Consider the following 23,989-nt stretch of genomic DNA (forward strand, 5'->3'; position numbering starts at 1 on the left):
ATCCCTTTCTGCACACCCATCCCTCAACCATCATCTCCATCTGCCAATAAAATATCTACCCCTATTTCTAGAGTTAGTTCAAGGGTGAACTGTTCTATGAAAGCATTTTTTACCTCTTTCCAATAGAATTAACCTCACCGTCTTTACGTTCCCCTGTGCTCTGTACAAACTTCCATAAGTGCACCTGTGACATTTTCAGACATTGACTTACAAATCTACTTGTTAGACAGTAAGCCCCTTGAAATACTCATCTTTGTACCTCCATTACCTATCACAGTGCTAAGAAAACAGTAGGCACTCATTCAGTGTTTGATAACTGAATGAATGAGGAAATAGTAAGTATCCGAATGGGATGAGCATCTTTGCTAATACATTGAGAATTTATAATGAAGAGAGTTGGGAGCCCGTTGCATTTTTAATCAACACTCCTCTGATTCTAGCACTTAATATTTGTTGGCTTCATCTTCTCTGATAAATGCGTAGGAAGCAAGGTTTCTCCCAAGACCAGTATAATGAGGCTGCTTCAGTGGCAGGTGAGTCTCTAGGATGGACGTTCCCTCTGCCTTGAACAACAGTCATTTCACCTAATTCTTTATCAGGACTGTAATACCCTGAGTAGGAACTGTGGTGTATTTGTCTCCTTATTCCCCTACAGTGATCAACACATAGTAGTAGTTCAATAAATGTACGTGTTATTGAACTTGATGAAGTGTGTAATTAATATCATGAGCTTGGTTCTCCAAATAGCTCCCTCAGAAAGAGAAAGAGAGAGAGTGAGAGGAGGGAAGGAGGAAAGGAAGGAAACACAAAAGAACAGTCTTATTAAGAATTCTTAATGCTGTGATAACATTTTCTAAGTGTCTCTTTAAGATACCTATGCCTCTTGAGTTTGCTTTAAGCCAGCTTCAAGGCATGCTATTAGATACAGACAACATTTTGAAAATAGGTCCTTTTGCTCCTCTAACTCCTCACATCAACAATCAAATGCCATCGTGTGTTTGGACATCTTTGAACCAAGGGAACTTTTTAGCATTTGTTTAATAGGGCAGCTACCATCGTCCAGTGTACATCGTGGAAGTTATGATTGTCCCAGGCTCACCAGAAGTGAGAAAAAAATTCAACTACCATCAGTGGCCATTTTTTTAAGAATCGAAGCTCATTGGTACAAGAAGATCAGAGGTACACCTCCTGCGCCACTTGAATAGTTTGGCTTTAGCAATCTGTTCTTTAGCTTTTGAAAATAGAAAAGCATGTGTATAGGTCTCAAACCAGGTGTCCTCCTGGAAATCCTATTGCTCAGGAACAATTTTCTTCTCATCTCCCTGAGCGCTCCATTTCTTTCCCCATTTCTCTTCCTTGATGTCAGTTACTTGCAAATACATCCAAGAAAGGGCACCGCATCATGGCAATGAACTAGCTGACTTTTCTTATCTGCATTTTCCAGAAAGGGGTTAGAAGATGAGGAGAAAGAAATTATTTTGAAAGATGGTGTCGTTGACTTATTTGTCCTCAAAGGGCAGCCACGTATTTTCCTTAAGGTTTTTCCAAAGTATTTCCTTGAGTGGAATCAGGTCTACTCAAGACGGTCTTGAGCACCTGCTTTATGTCCAGCTCAGAGTTAGGTGCAAATCCATGGATTTTTATAGGTGGTTCAGGAGGTCAAAGTCAAGGGCTGGTGAAGCACTCAGGGACCAGAACACTGGGAGAGCTTTAACACCCTAGGCCTGAAGCAAACCCTGTAGCCATAGAAGGGATGCCTGATAGAAACTGGAGCTGGAGGGAACATAGCCACTCCAGAATCATGGGAGGAGGAAGCCAGGTTGTGGCTCCAGTGGAATAAATACCCCAGTCTCTCTCTCCCCCCACCCTCAGATCTCCTACTGGTGTTTCCCTGTCTGAAACACCTGGATGCCAATGGGGAACACCATTTACAAGTAAGGGAAGTGAGCTTGGGGACACGGTCTCTAGTGGGCACTTCCAAGACATAGCAGGTCAGAGAATGGCAGAAAATGGATCTGGGGTGGGGGTAAGGGATAAGGTGAGGCAAACAGAATAAACTATTGGTCACTCTGAGTTTCTTCCTATTCTTAAGCTTTTGGGGTATCTCCAGTCCTGGCACAATAAATGTCATCCCTAAAGGAGTTTTTATCTGGGAAAGGAATGTTAACCTTTAACTTAGAGGTTTTCTTCAAAACAATATGAGAGGGAAGTAAATCACTGGGGATGTAGATGAAATAAGATTGGCCATGTGTTGACAATTATTGAAGCTGAGTGATGAGTACATGGGGGGGGGTTCTGTTATGTCTTGTTTATTTTATATATGTTTAAATTTTTCCATAATAAAATTTGAAAAAATAATTTAACTCTGAAGTTGTTTTAAAGGAAGTTGAAACTTGAAAAGCTTTTCTTCATCTTCTAGCTTTCCCTCTACATTTCTATAAACCTTTGGGTTTATCTAGCTCCTTCAAGATGATTAAAAAGTTGGGGAAAGCAAGTATCGTCTTTGCCACCGCTATTTAACACATCTAGCTCTGTAATGCCGTGGTCCTCACTGCATGAGCTAATTTCCCAAACCAGTCCTGAAGGAACTGCGGAGTCTATGAACTAATTAAAAGCACGTAAAAGTTTTCTGACCCACCCTCAAATGTTTTATTTGATCTGTTTCAAGAATTCAGGAAAAAAAAATCCTTTGCGGGATTTCATTCTGTTACAACGTTAACGTGCCAAGAAATTACAGTAAATGCCCGTGTGATGGCTTTAGTTAGACCAAACCAACGATCAGCGCAGAGGACCAGCTAACTCTGACTTGCAACTCTTCTTTTCCAGTTCACATCTCTCTCTCTCTCTCTCTCTCTCTCTCTCTCTCACACACACACACACACACACACACACACACATACACACACACACACACACACATACACACACACACACACCCTGGGACTTCTGGAAAATTTAGTTCCAATGTTGAGAACTTCACCTCTGCCCAGCTCTTCAGCACTTGGTTTTGCCACCTTCTTCCTTTCCATGAGCCTGTTGGACCTGGAATGGTTCACAGCTTATGAAAAGGCCAAGAGCGTACGTGACCTGGGAAGAGAAGGGCTTCCCCTGCAGAGATGAGCTTGCCCGAGTGTCCTAGAAATCCACAAACCGGATGATTGGTGGTCCCAGAGATGGCTTGAGTTCGCTTTAAAGAAAATTTTCATCAGCCCCATGGGGCCCAGAACAACATATCTCTTCTCCTCCACTAGGGGAGATTTGTTGTTGGTGGTAGAAATCTGTGTCACTTGAAATGGGACTTTTCTTCAAGTTCCTTAGCAATTGTTCTTGAGCGGGATGGGGAGATTGCAAGAGATGATGTAATTCGGTGCCTTCACTCAAGCACGACTGTTGTCCTTATCGTTCGATCTTTATAAAGAATCACGTTCTTACAAAAACTGGGTATGTCACCTGTACTTTCTTCAGGGTAGAGACAGAGGGAGGTGGTTTGAAGCACAATTATTTGCTTGGTACTTTCTTAAAATAAGCTCTCAAGTAAGAAAGACGGCCCCTTCCCTACATAAACATGGCAGCGCTACACCATCTGCTTCACCTCCGTACCCACCCAAGTTCGCGAAGGGTTTTAAATGGTTCCAACCATTGACAGTATTAGATCACCTCTCTCAAGAGAAATAATTGCCCCAAACCAATTTGTCATCTCTTCCTATAAAGAACAAAATGATGATGTACTTTCCATCTCTTTTTCAACTTAATTTAGCAAGAAAATGAACCTTCACAAATAAACATGCCCCATTCTCGTTTTCAGTGGAGAACAGAGTAGTTCACTTGTTAAAAAACCTCAGAAAGCTCTTACATAGTTTTTTCTTAAAGGGAGGTTTTTGTTTTGTTTTCGTTTTTTTAACTAGCCACAACCAAATTATTCCTTGACAAACCTTCTAGCTAAAAAACCAGGGTGGGACCAGGATATTCCCAGCTGGCATTAGTGCCATCAGCTAAAAGTCTGGAGCACAGTCTTCTCATTACGGGTCATGGTGCAGGAGATCTGTTTTGACTTGGACAACCAGCTGTGTGTGCATGTCTGTTTAGGGCTGGGATTCCACACTCTGCAGCAGGCCAAAAGGATTGTTGACTCCAGTGACGCTGGGTATGGTGACCAGAGCCTGAGGGGCTGAGGATCCAAGAACGAGGTGTCCTTGTATGCTTGGCCTTAATCCCATTCTGTTTCCAAACAGATGCAAATGACACAGACTTTCAGGGACGAGATGGAAGACTGCAACTGCAGCAACACATGTTCAAGATGCTTTGTCCCCACTCCAATTTCCTCCAAACCTGGTATTGAAATGCCAATCCTCCATTTAGGGCTGATTCTAGCTATAGAAACAGAGCGATTTAGACAAATTAAATACCACCCCAGGAATGAGTTGCTCAAGACCTACACCTGGCCTTCTGTGTGACATCCAGACTGGGGAGAGAGAGAGAGAGAAAGCCTAGCTTTGTTTGCAGGCCCTCAGTTCTCCCAGATCTGGATGCCACCATCACACCCTTGGAGGCATCACACCCTCACGACTGACACAGTAACTACTGCTGTAAGGGAGCTCTCTGAGATGCCAGTTTGGCACCACCTGTATTACTTAGGTAGGAATCATTTAACAAATTCCATAGTAACCCAGACTACCACTGAGAAGCTCTCCAAGTATGCTCTCTAGACCAGCACCATGAACATCATCTAGGAACTTGTGAAAAATACAGAATCTCGGCTCTCTCCCCACAGAAACTCTGGGGGTGGAGCTCCCCATCTCACTTCATCCATTGACATGACCCATCTGACTCTTGCACTTAGACATTGTGGATTTTCTTCTGAGGAAAATTCTTGGACAGAATTTACTTCATCCCATTTGCTCTTGGGATTTCTTCCAAGGGAAAGAAGAAGCGAAACTTTGAAAACATTAACCATCACATTATGGTGTGTATATATATATATATATATATATATATATATATATATATATATACATGTATATATAGTATGTGTATAAAACCAAAGGTTTTAGAAGCCCACATGCTAACTTATCTGCAGTGCCCTTGTAGGTGATGGCAAACATGGTCAGAAAATAGAGACTGTGGTACCCTATACATCAGGAAATACTTGCAAAAATGACAGAGTTCAACTACATATAGAATAGATACCTAATAAGAACGTACTGAATAGCACAGGGAACTCTATTCAATACTCTGTAATCACCTGTATGGGAATAGAATTTTAAAAAGAGTGGATATGTGTGTATGTATAACTGACTCACTTTGCTGTACAGCAGAAACTAATACAACATTGTAAATCAACTATACTCCAATGAAAAAATTAATTTTAAAAAAGGAATCAGAATTCATGGATTACTTGCCATGTGTGTGTCAAGTTTATAAGTAGCACCTAAACTACAGGATGGTGCTTCTTTGGGAGCCCTTGGACTTGACATTCCCATTGCAAAGTGTGGGCATGCTGATAACTAAAGAAAGAATATTTACTCCAAGGCCTCTGGATTCAAAAACCCATCTAGTGTCTTCAAAGTTCAAAGACCTCCATCTGAGTGTTGGCTGGGTTTGGCTGGAGCCTACAGTGTGGGTTTAATCCCTGGGGTACTGATTAATTTGTTTGAAACCAGAATCAAGATTACATCCCCAGCCAGTTCCCGGCATGCCTACTGTTGGGTCCAAATCTCTGGCCAAGGATGGGTACATGACCAATATTCCCCATGTTCTAAGACGATCAGTCCCAGGCATCACCCTTGTTTCTTGATCAATGAAACCAAGAATGTGCAGTGAAACACAAACACCACATGTTCTAGTACTTAACACGATTCCATAAAGTCACCCTTACAAACTCTAAAAGTCTGGTTTCTTCTAGGATTTTTGATGATGGTCGCTGCGTTTTGAACTGTCCCTCGGGCAAATTTGAATTTAAGAACCAATGCCATCCATGCCACTCCACCTGCCAAGAATGCCAAGGAGATGAGCCCTCCAACTGCACCTCCTGTGGAGTAGGTGAGGGAGTCTGCTTGCTTCTTCTTCCTGCTGCAAACCTGCTCGCCCACTGGACATTATTTGGTTTGACTAAAAAGCTTCGTCTCTGGGCACAAGGGGGTGAGATTAGACAGCTGTCTGTTCATTAAAGAGTATGTACAACCTTGAAGTTTCTGCCTGCTGTCAGGACACAAGTTCAAATTGTTGGAGACACAGACCCGCTGCCCCTGAGGAGATGAGAGAGAAACTAAGAGATGTCTTTCCAGAGAAGAGGAAAGAAAGGGCATGCAAACACGATGACAGACATGAGCTAGACAAAACTAAGACTCATTGGGGTGAAAGTGAAAAGCTAGGAAATTAAGGCAGACATATTTGGTCTTTAAGAGAAATAGCGTAATAGAGGTTGGGTCAGGGTCTCCTCAGCCCTGAGCGATGCCATTTAGAAGTTGTCAGAGCCCTGTGGGAACAGAGTAATCTTTTCCAAACACAAATATGACCTTTTCTGTCCCAGCCTTAGCAATGCTAAAGTTTCTGCTGTCATTAAATTATACTCCATGATCTCTCAAGTCCTCTGTAGTTTGACCCTTGACTCCTCTCCAGTCTCCCTACATATGTTGGCCCCCACTTTGACTTCATGGGGGACTAATTCATATCTTATTTGACCTACAGAACACTTTAAAATTTGAGCCAAATTAGGAAATTTCAAATAAAAACCTGGGTTTTTGGTTTCTCTTGAAAACTTGGAAGATCTGGCAACACTGCTCCATATGGCCCCCAAATGGTTGACTGGAAACCATCGGGGCTGCTCTCCATTTCATCACAGTCCCCACCCCTCCCAGCTGTCTCACTAATCTTGAGGCTCTCTGTTGCCACCATCATGACATTTACACGTTTTTTCTAATAGGAGAGAATTATTTAGCTTCGTTCTTGCTTGTAATAAAACCAAGAAAAATGAAGAATAAATGAAGAGCATCTGCAGAAAAATGAGAGATACACATTTCTTTGTATAAATTAAAATGATTTCTTTGTGTTTCATATGTAAACAAAGTATATCTGTCAAATTTTACCTCTGGCCTGCTTATTCTGTTCCCTTTCTCATCTGTAAGATGGTGATCATGGCTGCCTTCTTCTAGGATTATTATGAAAATGAAATGAGATAAATAATAAAGCACTTAGAATGGGGTGGGGTGCATAGGAAGTACTCAATAAATATTAGCAATTATTATTATTATCACTACTATTACTACTGTTACTGTTTGTACCTGCTTGCTCCTGCGAGCATTTCAGTCTCTCTAGCTGTTCAGACTTCACTTGAGATGTTCCGCAGCCACTGTCTACCTGATCTCTTTCTATTCATCCTTTAGGCCTCCATTTCAATGTCATTTCCTCAGTAAGGGCTGCCCTAACCTTCTTGTCTAGGCTAAGCCCCCTTCATGTGAGCACACTTGGAGCCCAGAACTTCCCATTCACAGGCCTCCTCACCCTCGCTATCTACCTTGTCCGTCAGACTCTGTGCCCTGTAAGAGCAGTCAATGGTGTCTACCTGTTTTCTGCCGTATTTCAAGCACGGCACAGAATCTGGCATATAGAAGGCACACAGTAAATAGATGGATGAATGTATGGTTCAGTAGAAACAATATCGATCAGAAAACCTGGATTCTAGTCTCGGCTTTGTCACTAATAAACTAGAAGACACTAACCCAATCACCTCACCTCTTTAAGTCTCTCCATGTTTGTAAAAAGGAGGAGAATGGACAAGATGGCATCTAAATTCCCTTTCACATTTAAAACACACTAAATCTTCATATATATACACAACTAAGGAGTAGCTTAAACGCTAAACAAGTATCTAAAACGTTAGATATCTAGCCAAGTATCTAGCCATCCTATGGCTACTTGGACCAATCCACACATAAAATGCCCTGACATTTCTTCTGTGTTTTCTATTTCAAAGTCTGTGTTTAACCTGTTCTCTTAACAAAATGTATTGTGGTGCCAAGGGGGAGAGGAGGTAGGGGAGGGAAGGACTGGGAGTTTGGGATTAGCAGATGCAAACTATTATATGGGATGGATGAACAACAGTGTCCTACTACATAGCCCAGGGAACCATATTCAATATCTGTGATGAACCATAATGGAAAAGAATATGAAATATACGTATATATATGTATAGCTGAGTTACTTCTCTGTATAGCAGAAAAAAAGCACAGCTATTTTTTTTACATTTGTTAATATCACCACTGATCTCATCAGAAAAGTCTGAGGATTGGGGAGCTGTCAAGCTCACAAGCACATGCGATAAACACAACATTTAAATCAACTATACATCGATAATTTTAAAAAATGTATTGTGCCCCTCCCACGTATAAGTTACTCTACGTAGGTACCATGGAAAATGCAGTAAATAATAGCATGATACTCACTTTCAAGGAGTTTTACGATCTAACAGAGGGGTGTGTCCTCATGTATTATAAAACAGGAAGATATTAGATAGAGACTGAATGAATGGTAGCAACCCTACTACAGGTCACTACTTTCAGCTGTAGCGAGAACAGGAGGCGTCCTGAAGAGGGAAATGTTGAGCGGGCTCTGATTAGCAGGGTTTTCTGCCTGTTAAGACTGTACTATCCCAAGTGCACATATTAGTGCAGCTAATCCGTGAGGCAGTGCTGTAGAAGACAGATGATGGAATGGATGCAGTTCTATATCAATAAGCTTTATTCAAAGGCTGAAATTCCTCTGGCTAGGGAGTCCCACCTACACACATAAGCCTGTCCCATCTCTTTGTAGAAATTTCACCCCTTGCTTAATTGTAACTTTGTTAATGTTAGGTCTGAATCCTTTTGGAAAGGCAGATCTCCAGCTCTATTGGTGAAAATTCACTCTAAACTCTCTTCCAGGTTTATCCTCTACCAAACAGCCCGAAACTAACTTCTACCAATCATACAACAGCTTCAGTAAGCAAAATGTTGGAGTAAACTTCATAAAGTTTATTTTCACAGTCCCTCAGCCTTTCTTTCATCCTTTCCAGCAATCCTGTTCCCTTCCTGTCTTTCAACCCTCAACCTTCCTTTCCTCCGGCAGACATCCAATGCCTTCACGTTGGTCCACCTTCTCTTCTAACAAAATCGGTTGCCAAGAAATACTCTGGAAGCAGTTAATTACTCCTCAGTATAAATGAAAGCCAATCTGAACCTCTTTTGGAGTTCCTTGATTTTTAACTTGTCTCCTATTACCGCATGAACGGCTTTGTCACATAACAAAAATATCAGCACTTCTACTACAAGAACCGGCCTCTGCCCCCCTATCATTACATGAACTTAATTTCTGAGACTCTGGGCAAGTAGCCAAAAATATACGCATGATATTCGAATCGCTGAGGTGTCCAAATAATCATCCAAAGCTAAGTGAGCTGCCGTGCTATCAAGCTAGTAGAAATATCAAATCTCGGCATAATCCTGAACCAATCACGTGGGGAAAGCTGGCCATTGTTAAGGCACCTAAGTGACTTCCTTTTTCATGGTCCATGTATTTTAAACAAGACCCTTTACATCTCTGTCCTTTAAACCCAAATTATAATACCCAGAGGGGTCCAAATAGCAAAGCCATATCTGAACAATAAAAATGGAATTGGGGCTTCCCTGGTGGCGCAGTGGTTGAGAGTCCGCCTGCCGATGCAGGGGACATGGGTTCCTGCCCCGGTCCGGGAGGATCCCACATGCTGCGGAGCGGCTGGGCCTGTGAGCCATGGCCGCTGAGCCTGCGCATCCAGAGCCTGTGCTCCGCAACGGGAGAGGCCACAACAGTGAGAGGCCCACGTACGGCAAAAAAAAAAAAAAAGGAATTGGAGGGACTTCCCTGGTGGTGCAGTGGGTAAGACTCCACACTCCCAATGCAGGGGGCCTGGGTTTGAGCCCTGCCCAGGGAACTAGATCCCACATGCATCTGCAACTAAGAGTTCGCATGCCACAACTAAGGAGGCCCCGTGCCGCAACTAAGGAGCTGGCAAGCTGCAACTAAGACCTGGTGCAACCAAATAAATAATAAAATGGAATTGGAGAACATTTCCTCTAATATCTGAACCCATCATCATTCATTTTTAAGATAGTTGATCCAGGGACTTCCCTGGTGGTGCAGGGGTTAAGAATCCACCTGCCAATGCGGGGGATACTGGTTTGATCACAGGTCTGGGAAGATCCCACATGCCATGGAGCAACTAAGCCCATGTGCCATAACTACTGAGCCTGTGCTCTAGAGCCCGTGAGCCACAACTACTGAAGCCTGCATGCCACAACTACTGAAGCCCACACGTCTAGAGCCCATGCTCTGCAACGAGAAGCCACCACAATGAGAAGCCTGCGCACCGCAACAAAGAGTAGCCCCCACTCGCCACAACTAGAGAAAGCCTGCACACAGCAGCAAAGACCCAACGCAGCCAAAAATAAATAATTTTTTCTTTTTTTTTTTTTTTTTGCAGTATGCGGGCCTCTCACTGTTGTGGCCTCTCCCATTGCGGAGCACAGGCTCCAGACGCGCAGGCTCAGCGGCCATGGCTCATGGGCCCAGCTGCTCTGCGGCATGTGGGATCCTCCTGGACTGGGTCACGAACCCGTGTCCCCTGCACCAGCAGGCGGACTCTCAACCACTGAGCCACCAGGGAAGCCAAAAAATAAATAAATTTAAATAAATAAATTTTTTAAAAAAGATTGTTGATCCAGTTGGATATGTTGGAAAAATAGGAATATTGACAAATATGAATTCGCTCACTCATTCAACAAATATATATTTAGAACTCACCATATGCCAAGCTTCCCTTAAGCCTCTGGATCTTGATTTGACATCATGTGAAGGTGTAGGGAATGTACAGCAACAGCTGGATGGAGGAGAGGGTTAGCTTTTCACTGCTCTCCCTAACATATTCCTACCTACATGTGAGAAGGTTGGCACTTTGTAAAACAGAATCTTTTCTCAATGAGTCATGGTAGAAATGAGAAGAACAAAACTTGGAAAGTTGACCTTTTTGTGGTCTCCTGAGATTCGAGGTTCCACCAGATTGGGGTTTTGTGCTCCACAACCTCAATCTATAGCTGTAGAATCACCAAATGCATATTACATCCTCCCAAACACTCTTCTTCGCTAGGAGGATAATGTTCTTCCAGGTCTAACTTGGAGACTGCAAACACTTTTTTCTACCACCTATTTGGACATTTTCTTTATTTTCTTTGTCCCATGGGAACCAGCAGACTTCTGGCATGAAATCACCATCAGAAAAAAGGGAGCTTCAGAATCCATAATCCAAGGGTGTGATTTTTAAACTGTATTTGAAATAGGGCTTTAATCAAATAAGAACATTAGGTTAAAACCTTTGAAAATGCCTAGTTTACAGGTAATAAACTGTTGAATGTGAGCAATTTCATGTGGTTCAATCTAATATTCAATATTATACTGACTTTCAGATTTTGCACTTGTAACATGGGGTCAGTGCTATCTTTACAAATTCAGCAGCCTTGAAATTTAAAAAAAAGATTTATTATTTTTTTATTTTATTTATTTTTGGCTGCATTGGGTCTTAGTTGTGGCACAGAGGCTCTTCATTGTGGCGCACGGGCTTCTCTCTAGTTGTGGCCTGCAGGTTTTCTCTTCTTTAGTTGTGGCATGAGGGCTCCAGGGTGTGTGGGCTCTGTAGTTGTGGTGCATGGGTTTCAGAGTGGATGTGCTCTGTAGTTTGCAGCACGCAGGCTCTCTAGTTGAGGCATGCAAGCTCAGTAGTTGTGGCACATGGGCTTAGTTGCCCCGCGGCATGTGGGATCTTAGTTCCCTGACCAGGGATCGAACCCATGTCCCCTGCATTGGAAGGCAGACTCTTTACCACTGGACTACCAGGGAAGTCCCAACAGCCTTGCATCTTGAAGGTCAATGGTTCTGGGTCTTCGTGTGGTAGATCACATTATGAGTGAATTCTAGACCCAGTTATTTTAGGTAATGCAGATATTTTCAGAGCCAGGGGCATGTGGGAGACCTGATTCAGAGAAGATGGATGCCCTGGGCACACTTAGCACAAGCAAAAACTCCAGGGGGTGGGAGGTAGGAGGCCTCTAGGTGCATCTACATTAATCTTATGTGTTTAAGTGTATGATTAGAACTGATGAGAATCCTTTTGCATTGATTACGATAGCTTGGAATTGATTAGAATTTTCCATTCCCTCCAGGGGCAACATTGGGTCTTCTGCAGGAGCAGATTCCCACAGTCTCATACTGGGAGCACTGCTGATTCTTTCCTTGTAGAGTCCAATGTTGACAGCCGCTCAGAACTTCCAGGAATTCATATAAAGGAGTCAAAGAGGCATGTTTGGTTGAGTGCTTCAATAGACTGTCAATACAGGATTGGTAGCTGTGCAAAAAGTCAGTCCTTATACAGTTAACACAAGTGTGTGATTTTGATAACAGAATTCAAAATCATTCTAAAAGATTGCACTATCATAGAAATGCATCTATCATCAAGCATTTGTTATTCTTATGGGATCTCTATAGTCCCCAACTCTTTGAGCGTCTACAAACACTGAAAGGAGCCCAAGGAAGTCTTCAACTACAAGTTCAAAGATACTGCATTTTCTATTCAACCATTCTTATCTTTCTGGTCTACTGGGAGCAAAAGCAGTTGGTCATATCTTAATAAAGTGACTTCAGTTATATTACCTTCATGGTTAATTTTGTACATTTTCCTTCTTTTAATTTTGCTCATTTCTATCTGTTTAGATAAGCATGGCCGAGAGCGGTTCCTGTACTGGGGAGAGTGCCGGGAGAACTGCCCCACAGGCCACTACCCTGATGAGGGCCACACCTGCCAGCCTTGCCCGGACAACTGTGAGCTTTGCCACAGCTCACACGTCTGCACACGATGTGGGCGTGGCTACTTCCTGGTGCCCTCCAACCGTACCTGCCGGAAGTTAGAGTGTGGACAAGGTAAGGCTGCTTCATCACTTATATACCCAACTACGTTCCCAGAAACTGAACTTACTTCTTTAATAAGTAAAACCTACCAACTTGATTTCAAAACTAGTTGCATGGCATACAGTCCAACTTTGTTCTATTTGTACCCAATCAAACTAATCTAATCTATTAAATTAATAGAAGGAGATAAAATGTGGGTGACACATATATCCTCAATCATGGTTGTGGGTTTCATAATTACTCTATGATTTGCTTGAAAATAAGCTACACGCCAACATATTTTTATAGCAACTAATGGGTCTCCATTCAGTGAAAATGAAATTGTGCTTTTTACTTCTCTTATTGTATAGGTGAAGTCCAAGACCCAGACTACGAAGAATGCATGCCTTGTGAAGAAGGGTGTCTGGGATGCAGTTTAGGTACGTCATCTCCCTTTTTCCTTAGAGTTGAAATAACTGTGTCCTTCTTCACACATCCGCATCCTGTCATTCCTTCAACAGGGACTCTTGTCATTGTTGTCATCATCACTGTCACCATCAGTATCCATTAAGTAGGCTCACTTCCACGCAAACAGGGTCACAGTGAGAGATGCTCCCTTTTGAGGCAATGGATGGGTCACCAGTCTTCGCAAAACTCAAGTTTAGGAAAGGACAGGTATCTTTTCCTCTGGTTGTTAGCTAGCTGGCAGGTGATACCTACAGCAACCACAGTTCAGGGTACCTGGGACTCGGCCTCTGCTTAGCCTCTCAAGGTGACGATTTTGAAATGAGTAATGGTGGGAGAGAAATAAACTCAAGCAAAGAAATACACAATTACTCTAACTCACTCCGTATATGAAACACAAAAGCTTTTCAGAAGTTTGGGAATTTTCCTTCGCAAAAATGATTCTACTGCTTGGAGCCCAAGAAAATCTTTTGAGAGGAAAGCAACATGGAGTCAGTAGAGTTTAAAATCCCCATCATACAATGCAAAGCACTTGCCAGTCTTCCGTATAATTCTCTAGTTCAAATTAATTGCCTTCTCCTTTCTCCCCATGCACACCTGGTTCTCCTGTGGAACAGGGTGTATCACACAGCACCATTGGATTGGATGTAAAATGAAAAATCGGGAGGCCACCAAACTCCAAGAGTGTATCTTAATGTAAATTTAGGCAAGATATTGACATAATTGGCACTTGGTCTTATGGATCTTTGAAAGGAAACACAACCTAAATTAAAGATGGATGGGATAATCTCTCGTCATAGAGTTTCCATGAAACCCTGTGACTGGCTGACTCATGCTTCTAAAACTTCAATGTGCACACACATTACAAGGGGGATTTGCTAAAATGCGGATTCTAATTTAGGAGTCTAGAGTGGGGCCTAAGAATTTGCACTTCTAACAAGTTGCCAGTGAAGCCCATGCTTCATAAAGCACTCATGAAGTTGCAGGGGGTTAGACTGTGCCAGGATTAAGCAGACTTTTCATTGGCCTTACCTAATAGATTCCCTTAATTCTTAAATATTATACATGAGTTATAATTTATCTGACGGCCATCACCATCTCTGTCTGCCTTCAATGGAAAGATGTATTATCTATAATATATGTAACTACAAAACAGAGTTTTGAGGAACTGGAATACCATTCCCCCATTACCTTCCGCTATACAATGGAGCATATATGATTGGAAAATAAAATATAATAATAACTCCCACTTAAGAAGGGGGTAGCACTTACAGTCAGAGATTTAAGGATAAAATACTAATTTTCTGGGAAACAAAAATAGATCTAAACTAAGTAATAAAAGTATTAAAATCTAAAAGATGAGTAAATCCCAGTGTTTCTTGTGAAGAAATGGGACGTAATCTTTCTTACAGGGAGCAATGATAAATGTTTCTGACTACCTTGATTTCACTTTTTTGTCCATTTCGGACCACATTTGCCCATTGGTTTGCCCATTTTCCCTGCTAAATTTTGTGGTCTCTTTTTATACCTTTGCTGTCGTGTGTTATGTGTCCATGCTAACATCTTTCTGCATCATGGAGGGGGGTGTGTGTGTGTGTATGTGTCTGTCTGTCTGTAAAATCTCAAACGTATGATTTTGGCTCTCAGGTTTAAAGAGGTGGATGAATGTGTGTGGATCAGTGAGAACCTTGGCATGGGGATGGGAACAGTAACAACCATGATCTGTATTGTACCCACCCTTCTCTTAGCTGATTCAGCTAAAGATGAGACTGAGATGTCTCCCCTGGATGATGAATTCCATAGCAGACCCCAGCAATCTAGGGACTCAAAATCCAAAAGAATCAGTTTTCCAAAAAAGCAGTAAATTAGAAAGTTTGATTCACTTTACAAAATGCTATTAAAATACTTCATTCCCTCCTTTAAGAGACTTCAGTTGTCTACTATGTGCAGAGTGCTGGCCTTGGCAGTGGGAATTCAAAGGTGATATGACTGTGATTCTGCTGTGAGGCCCTCTCTGGCTGCTATAAGTGACACACCTGGAACCAAATCTTTTGCAAGTCAAGCTGCCAGAATAGAGAGATGTATACAGTGTAGTAGGATTGCAGGAGAGGGTGACATAGAACGTTCTGCTAATTTCTAATTCGAAATTTGAAATTTTCTCTTAATTTATTAACTCTCTATATGTTGAACCTTGTTTATTTTTGTATTGCCTTAGCTGAAATCAATTATCATCTTATCTCTGAAGCTTCTGTTACTCTTTCCAATAGAATTAACTCTTTTTGCTTGTTTCCCCTGGTTTGTAGGCCAATGATAATACTTTTTACTGCTGATTTGTGTAATATTTGGTGTGTACACATCTTTCTGCCTAGAGAGTAAACTACTTCAGAACAAACTCTGTGACATATACACTGCTCCCACAAAAACTAGCAGCATGTCTAGGGTATAATAAAAGCACAATAAATGTGTAAACGTTTGTTGAATTGAATTTGAGCGTTGCCCAAATTCAAAGCAGAGACGCATGGCTCAGGACACACATGGATTTAGATACGTTTTCTCTAGTCAGACTGTGTCTATGGGCCTTTTATCAGGCTGAAAACAAACGGATAGCATTTTACATAATATCATTTTATTCTAAGAGGATTTGATGCCAAATTCTTTGTCTTTGTAACCAATATCTTAAATGGAAATTTCAACTAAGATAAATCTAAGTGTTCTAAATTACATTTCTTCATTAATTGAGAGGATAAGCAAATAGAATCATTTTTACACTTGACATTTGACTATAACCTAAGATTTGGGGCCCATACCTGCGTCAGCATTGACTTAATGACTGATTTTAATCAAATTGCATAAGATCTCTTTACTTCCTTACCATATCGATAAAATAGAGAGATTAATGTGCCTTTATCTTGGCTCAGAAATGGGTGATGAAAACTGATTAATATTTGCCTACTTACTAAAACAGCAATAGTCCCTACTCTTGGGGGAAAATATACACAAATTTGAAAAATTTTTAAGTTACTGAAAGAAAAAAAAAACCATTTAAATTAAGTGCCACACTGGTCAGAATGGCCATCATCAAAAATTCTACAAACAATAAATGCTGGAGAGGGTGTGGAGAAAAGGGAACCCTCTTGCACTGTTGGTGGGAATGTAAATTGATACAGCCACTATGGAGAACAGTATGGAGGTTCCTTAAAAAACTAAAAATAGAACTACTATATGACCCAGCAATCCCACTACCGGGCATATACCCTGAGAAAACCATCATTCAAAAAGAGTCATGTACCAAAATGTTCATTGCAGCTCTATTTACAATAGCCAGGACATGGAAGCAACCTAAGTGTCCATCAACAGATGAATGGATAAAGAAGATGTGGCACATGTATACAATGGAATATTACTCAACCATAAAAAGAAATGAAATTGAGTTATTTGTAGTGAGTTGGATGGACCTAGAGTCTGTCATACAGAGTGAAGTCAGAAAGAGAAAAACAAATACCATACGCTAACACATATATATGGAATCTAAAACAAAAAGCAAACAAACAAAAAAAGGTCACAAAGAACCTAGGGGCAAGATGGGAATAAAGACACAGACCTACTAGACAATGGACTTGAGGCTACGGGGAGGGGGAAGGGTAAGCTGGGGTGAAGTGAGAGAGTGGCATGGACATATATACACTACCAAACGTAAGATAGATAGCTAGTGGGAAGCAGCCGCATAGCACAGGGAGATCACCTCGGTGCTTTGTGACCGCCTGGAGGGGTGGCATAGGGAGGGTGGGAGGGAGGGAGACGCAAGAGGGAAGAGATATGGGGACATATGTATATGTATAACTGATTCACTTTGTTATAAAGCAGAAACTAACACACCATTGTAAAGCAATTATACTCCAATAAAGATGTTAAAAAATAAATTAATTAATATAAATAAATTAATTAAGTGACAGTTAAGGGGATAAATATATGTACCAAGTGAATTTAGCAAAGGGAGGAAGCCCTGGGCACTGAAGTGATTAAGGAAGGCTTCCAAGAAAATGCGACTTGAGATGAGCCTTAGAGTTTCCATGGAATTTAGACAGATAAGCGAGCAGGGCTGCACTCTGGAGGGGCTTTTGACCTAGACAATCGCAGAAAAAAAGGTTTGGAGGGAAGGATTTCTGCCATGGATTTTAGGACACTAATTTTGCAGAAGGAATATAATACTGCAAAGACAAGGGAATAGGCAATCACTTTAGAGTGATTGAAAATCATAACTTGAATTCTGGACTCATGAGTTTGTGCCTAAAAGGGAATAACTGAAGGTTATTATAGAAAAAAAAAGAGAATTTTTTGAAGAGGTGTTTTAAAAAGATTAATGCTGTAACTCCAATAACTGTGTTGAGGGTAGTTGAAAGGGATGAAGTTGCAGGCAGAGAAACCAGCTCGATGACTATTTCAGAATTCTGGGTCTGAAGTAACAGGAGCCTGATCTAAGGTAAGAGTCAGGAAGTTATGAAGAAAGAGATAGGTTTTAAAAATCACATGAAATGGACTTCCCTGGTGGCTCAGTGGTTAAGAATCTGCCTGCCAATGCAGGGAACACGGGTTCAAGCCGTGGTCCAGGAAGACTCCACATGCCGCAGAGCAACTAAGCCCATGCACCACAACTACCGAGCCTGCGCTCTAGAGCCACAACTACTAAAGCCCTCACACCTAGAGCCCATGCTCCGCAACAAGAGAAGCCACCGCAGTGAGAAGCCCATGCACCACAATGAAGAGTAGCCCCCGCTCGCCGCAACTAGAGAAAGCCCTCACGCAGCAATGAAGACCCAATGCAGCCAAAAATAAATAAATTAATTATTTTTAAAAAAGAATTCAAAAAATCACATGAAACAAATGACCGTATGCTTAAGAAAAGATGCTTAACTTTGTTCGTTACATGGGAAATACAAATTAAAACAACCATAACAAAAAAAAAAAAAAAAACAACCATAACATACCATGTCTCACCTATTAGACTGGCAATATTTCAAAAGCTTACAAAACACTGTACAGGCAAGGCTGTAAGAAAGCCCTCTTAACCATAACTGATGGAAGACAAAATGGTACGACCACTGTTGAAGGAAAGTTGGCAATATACAACACAATCACGTACGCATCTATGCTTTGACCCTGCAACACCCCTTCTAGGAATTTATCCTAAGGATGTGCACCCACAAACTCAAAACAGCATATTCACAATGTTATTCATTGTGGCGTTATTTGTGGTGTAAACTATTTTAAACAGCCTAAATGCCTTCTCGTGGAAGAAACTCATTGAATCAACTGAAGGACACATACATAATGGAGTACTATGCAGCCATAAAAGAGCAAAGGTCTATATGAACTGACGGTGGTTTTATGATACACTGTTAAGTAGAAGGCAAGGTGCCCAAAAATGTACATAGTATGCTACCTTTTTGGTAAGAATAGATGGTGAAATAAAACATATGTGTATATGTGTTTATATATATGTGTGTATATATATTATACACACACACATATACATTTTTTACTTATTTTTAAATAAGAAACACAGAAAAGATACATCAGAAACTAATGAAAATGCTTACCTACAGAGAAAAGTGTAAAAGGAATGGGAGTGAGCCTTCTCTAGGTATATCTTTTTACATAGTTTTGATTTGAACCATGTAAGTGGGTTACATATTCATAACAAATGACACAGTAATTAGTGTGAATGGGCTCCCACCGGCCAACCTGGGACAATTTGAGCGTCAACAAAAAAAAAGATGATAAAGATTACAATTCAATTCATAAAAATAATCTATGCATCAAGAATGATATTTAGGGGGCTTCCCTGGTGGCACAGTGGTTGAGAGTCTGCCTGCCAATGCAGGAGACACGGGTTCGAGCCCTGGTCTGGGAAGATCCCACATGCCGCGGAGCAACTAGGCCCGTGAGCCACAATTACTGAGCCTGCACGTCTGGAGCCTGTGCTCCGCAACAGGAGAGGCCGCGATAGTGAGAGGCCCGCGCACCGCGATGAAGAGTGGCCCCCACTTGCCACAACTAGAGAAAGCCCTCGCACAGAAACAAAGACTCAACACAGCAAAAATAAATAAATAAATAAACTCCTACCCCCAACATCTTCTTAAAAAAAAAAGAATGATATTTAAAGAAGAGAGGAAGGAAGCGATGGGAAAATAGAATAAGGGAGAAAGCTCTCTACAGTAAGATTTCACCTGTTATATATCCAAGGGAATAATTAGAGTATCTTCATGTTACATCCCCTAGTGTATCGATTCAAGGGAGAACTAAGAGTGGATGCTAAAGTCTTTAGGTGGAAAATTGTTCGGGAACACAATAATTACACAGACTCAAAGTACTTCCATAATTACTAGTTAACTACAATGGAGGGATTTGCTGATACCAACTTAACCAAGTTATTACACTTAACTTTACCATCATTAGTTCCATACAACATAACATCATGTGTTTCCTAATGTGATATATTAACAATATCACCTAGGAACCTCGACGAAAGTGTCTAGACCAATGACTTTCAACTGGAGGTGACAGTGACTCCAGGGGACATTTGTCAATGTTTTGAGATATTTTTGATCATCATGGCTGGGGAGTTTAGGGATGAAATGTCATGATGTCCACAACTTATTTTCAAATGATTCAGAGGAATAAAAGGATTGAGGTAAAGCGTATAAAGTTGTTCACTGTGCTATTTCAGGCTTTCTGTAGATTTGAAAAAAAACTTTTTAAATTGGAGAGAAAAGAGCACTTCATGCTGGGTCAGCTGAGAGGGCCTAGAAGCAACACGCCAGTAGCAATAACCACACCTAGTGCCCAGATCTAGATTCTTAACACCATCCTCCAATAAAAGATACCAAGGCTTCTCGGAAAATTGGCTGATTCTAGGACTGGGGCAGGAAATATACCAGATGAGCTGTAGCATTGTGTAGTGACAGAAAGCAAGAGAGCACGCAAAGGAAAAAACCCCACAATGATGGGGGTACAGCAAAGGGACATAGGAGACAACTGAAAGAGCTCCCAATAGCCAAAACAGGAACAATTTGAGCAATAATATAAATAAAATAGTATTAGCTTAAACCCAAAGTATAAAATAAGAATCTATGAGTTCATAAGATAAAAATAAATAAATGGTTGAGTAAGTAAGTAAATGGGGCAGAGGAGACAAATCTTCAGTGCAAAACATTGCAAATAACTTATCTATTCCCTCCAGGAAGTGAGCATAGCTCCCTACTCCTCAAGTGTAGGTTGCACGCAGTGACTTCCTTCCAAGAGGACAGTATGAAAGGGAGGAAGGGGAAGAGCCTCACAATGGAGAAACCCGATAAGCACTAACTCATCCAAGTGATCAAGGTCAATGTCAGCAGTGCTATATCAGATTTTTAAAAATAAATTTATTTATTTTATTTATTTATTTTTGGCTGTGTTGGGTCTTCGTTGCTTCAAGGGGGCTTTCTCTAGTTGTGGCGAGCGGGAGCTACTCTTCATTGTGGTGCACGGGCTTCTCACTGCGGTGGCTTCTCTTGTTGCGGAGCACAGGCTCTAGGTGTGTGGGCTTCAGTAGCTGTGGCACATGTGTTCAGTAGTTGTGGCTCGTGGGCTCTAGAGCGCAGGCTCAGTAGTTGTGGCACACGGGTTTAGTTGCTCCATGGCATGTGGGATCTTCCCGGACCATGGCTTGAACCTGTGTCCCCTGCATTGGCAGGCGGATTCTTAACCGCTGCGCTACAGGGAAGCCCGCTATATCAGATTAATGGGCAGGTACCCTTGATGTAAAAGGAGCAGAATGGCATTTTGCCTCTGCAGTCTTCCACCCCAAAACCCATAACCCCAGTCGAATCATGAAAAAAACATCGTCAGGAAAACATTTCAATAGAGGGCTGTTTCATAAAATACCTGATTAGTTCTCCTCAACCCTGTTAAGGTTGTCAAAAAAGTAAAGTCTGAGAAACTGTCATAGTCAAGGGGAACCTAAGGAAACCTGACTGCTAAGTGTAGTATGGTAACCTAGGTGGGATCCTGGGTCAGAAAAAAAGACAATAGGTAAAAACTAGAGAAATCTGAGTACATTATGGAGTTCAGTTAATAATAATCTCATCAGCATTATCATCAAGGGCATGAGGGAACTATTTGGGGTGTTGGAAGTGTCCCGTATCTTGATTGTCAGGGGTGATTACATGACTGCATGTTTATTTGTCAAAATTCATAGAACTGTACACCTAAAAAGGGCAAATGTTACACTATGAAAATTATATTTCAATAAGTCCGATTTAAAAAGTAAGGAACAGGGCTTCCCTGGTGGCGCAGTGGTTGAGAGTCCACCTGTCGATGCAGGGGACACGGGTCCGGGAAGATCCCACATGCCGCGGAGCGGCTGGGCCCGTGAGCCATGGCCGCTGAGCCTGCGCGTCCGGAGCCCATGCTCCGCAACGGGAGAGGCCACAGCAGTGAGAGGCCCGCGTACCGCAAAAAAAAAAAAAGTAAAGTATAACGTTATCAGTGCCCCTATTTCCTATCTCTACATAGTAAAACCATAACAGTAACCTAATTGCCAGCATTTATCGCACACTTACTCATGTTGTATATGTGTACTACCTCACTTAGGTCTAAGAAGTAAATGTAATTATTGTTCTCATTTTTCGGATGAAGAAATTAAGCTCAAAACAGTTAAGCAACTTACATAAGATCACAGGGCTGGCAGCCATTAGGACTTGGACTTGATTCTAGTAGCTCAAGATCAAAACCCATGTGTTGCAAAAGCATTCTATCCGTACCACCTAGTGTTCTTCCCTTCTGATTCTGCAGGAAAGATTATTATGCTCTATGGAATAATAAAAAGATAAAAGAAAAATTTATATCTGCCCCTTTCCTCAGTTCTGCACGCAATAGCTATTATACTTTGTTTAGCTACCACTGTAAGCCCAGATGCCATAACTAACTAAATTTACCAAACAGTGAAAGCAATAGTCATGCAAATTGACTCGGGATCACAGCTCACCTGAAACTGTCAGCCTTTACGACCTGCATCTGGAATGTTCGGAGATGGAGCAGAGCAGATAGGAGAATCCTTGCAGCAGAAGGACTAAGGGAAGGGGGGCTCATTTTCATTTAGCCCTGGATTCCTCTCTGCCACTTAACCTGCCTTCAGTTTCATTCACTTTCACAGGAACTCTTTTACTTTCTGGAAAGTGCGTTCCATCATAAGGGTATGATTGACAAGAGACACCCCTCTCTTCTCCTTGTGAATATGAAGTGAGCTCTCTCCACCCTGACCCATGTTAGATTCAAGCTTCAGATCCAGGAATTAGAGAACCAACCTCACTTCCTTCTGCTACTCTATTTTCTATTAAGGAGTGACACCTTGGTCATAGAGGAAACAATATCAAGACATGTGAGATGAATTTCATGGTTTAGTTTTCCAATGGAGCAGACATACAGGGTTTTTCAAATGAAATATGGTAGTCACAGATCACTACTTTACTTTTATCTAGATCTTCCTTTGGACCTTTTCCATAAAATTTCTGGGGGAACAGGAACAGTGTCAAACAGTTTTAGCGCCTTGCAAATCAAAGGCATTGCAGAATAAAATGTATATTAGCCTGGGCTTCCCTGGTGGCGCAGTGGTTGAGAGTCTGCCTGCCGATGCAGGGGACGCGGGTTCGTGCCCTGGTCGGGGAGGATCCCGCAAGCTTCGAGATGACTCTTTTCTTTAAAAGGCCAAACACAAGCCATGTTCAGAGGAAGGATAGGAATCTAAATGCACTGTCACCAGTTTGCTGAAGAAAAGAGAAATGAACAAGCTCTATTAGACAGTGGGGACAGCCCCGTCTTGAAAACAAAAACATATTTTTCATTTATTAGAGCCTCCCTCTCCCCTCATTTTCTAAGTGATATCTCATTTCAAAGGTGGTGGGTTAGAAGAAAAGAAACCTTAAGAAAAGAGAACCCACAGTTGGAAGAATCTGCAGAAGTTTTGCACTTTCATGGTTCCTTAATCTTCCTGGCTTTCTTGATTAATTTATTTAGCAAATATTTATTGCATGCTTTTGTGCTTTCTGCTTTCCCATTATTATTCCACAAATAACAGGACTGTGTAACCTAACATTTATTGAGCATCAACATTCACCAGGCACGGTGCTAGGCACTTACAAAGATGATGTATTTTCACATCTATAATCCAGTGATTTTTACAGCTGGAGAAACTGAGGATCAAAGAAGTGTTGAAACTTGCTCAATTTTATGCATATGAGAAGTGACAGAGGAATTAAGCTGTCAGTTTCAAGCAATCCTGTGCATTAACTTTGTTTACATTTTTCACAGAGGAAGTAGTTGGCTTTGAAGCTGTTCGTCCCAAGTATGCACTATGATGGGCAAGGTTGTGCTATGATAACGGATTATCCCCGAATCTCAAGAACTTAAGACAACAAAGGTTTATTTTTCACTTGTGCTACATCTCCATCATGGGTCAGCTGAGAACTCTGCTCTGCATGGTCCTCAGTCCAGGACCCAGGTTGATGGAGCAGCCATTAATTACCTTGTCATGGCAGAA

This window comes from Phocoena phocoena, chromosome 6 (genome assembly GCF_963924675.1).
Source record: "Phocoena phocoena chromosome 6, mPhoPho1.1, whole genome shotgun sequence".
Lineage (NCBI taxonomy): Eukaryota > Metazoa > Chordata > Mammalia > Artiodactyla > Phocoenidae > Phocoena > Phocoena phocoena.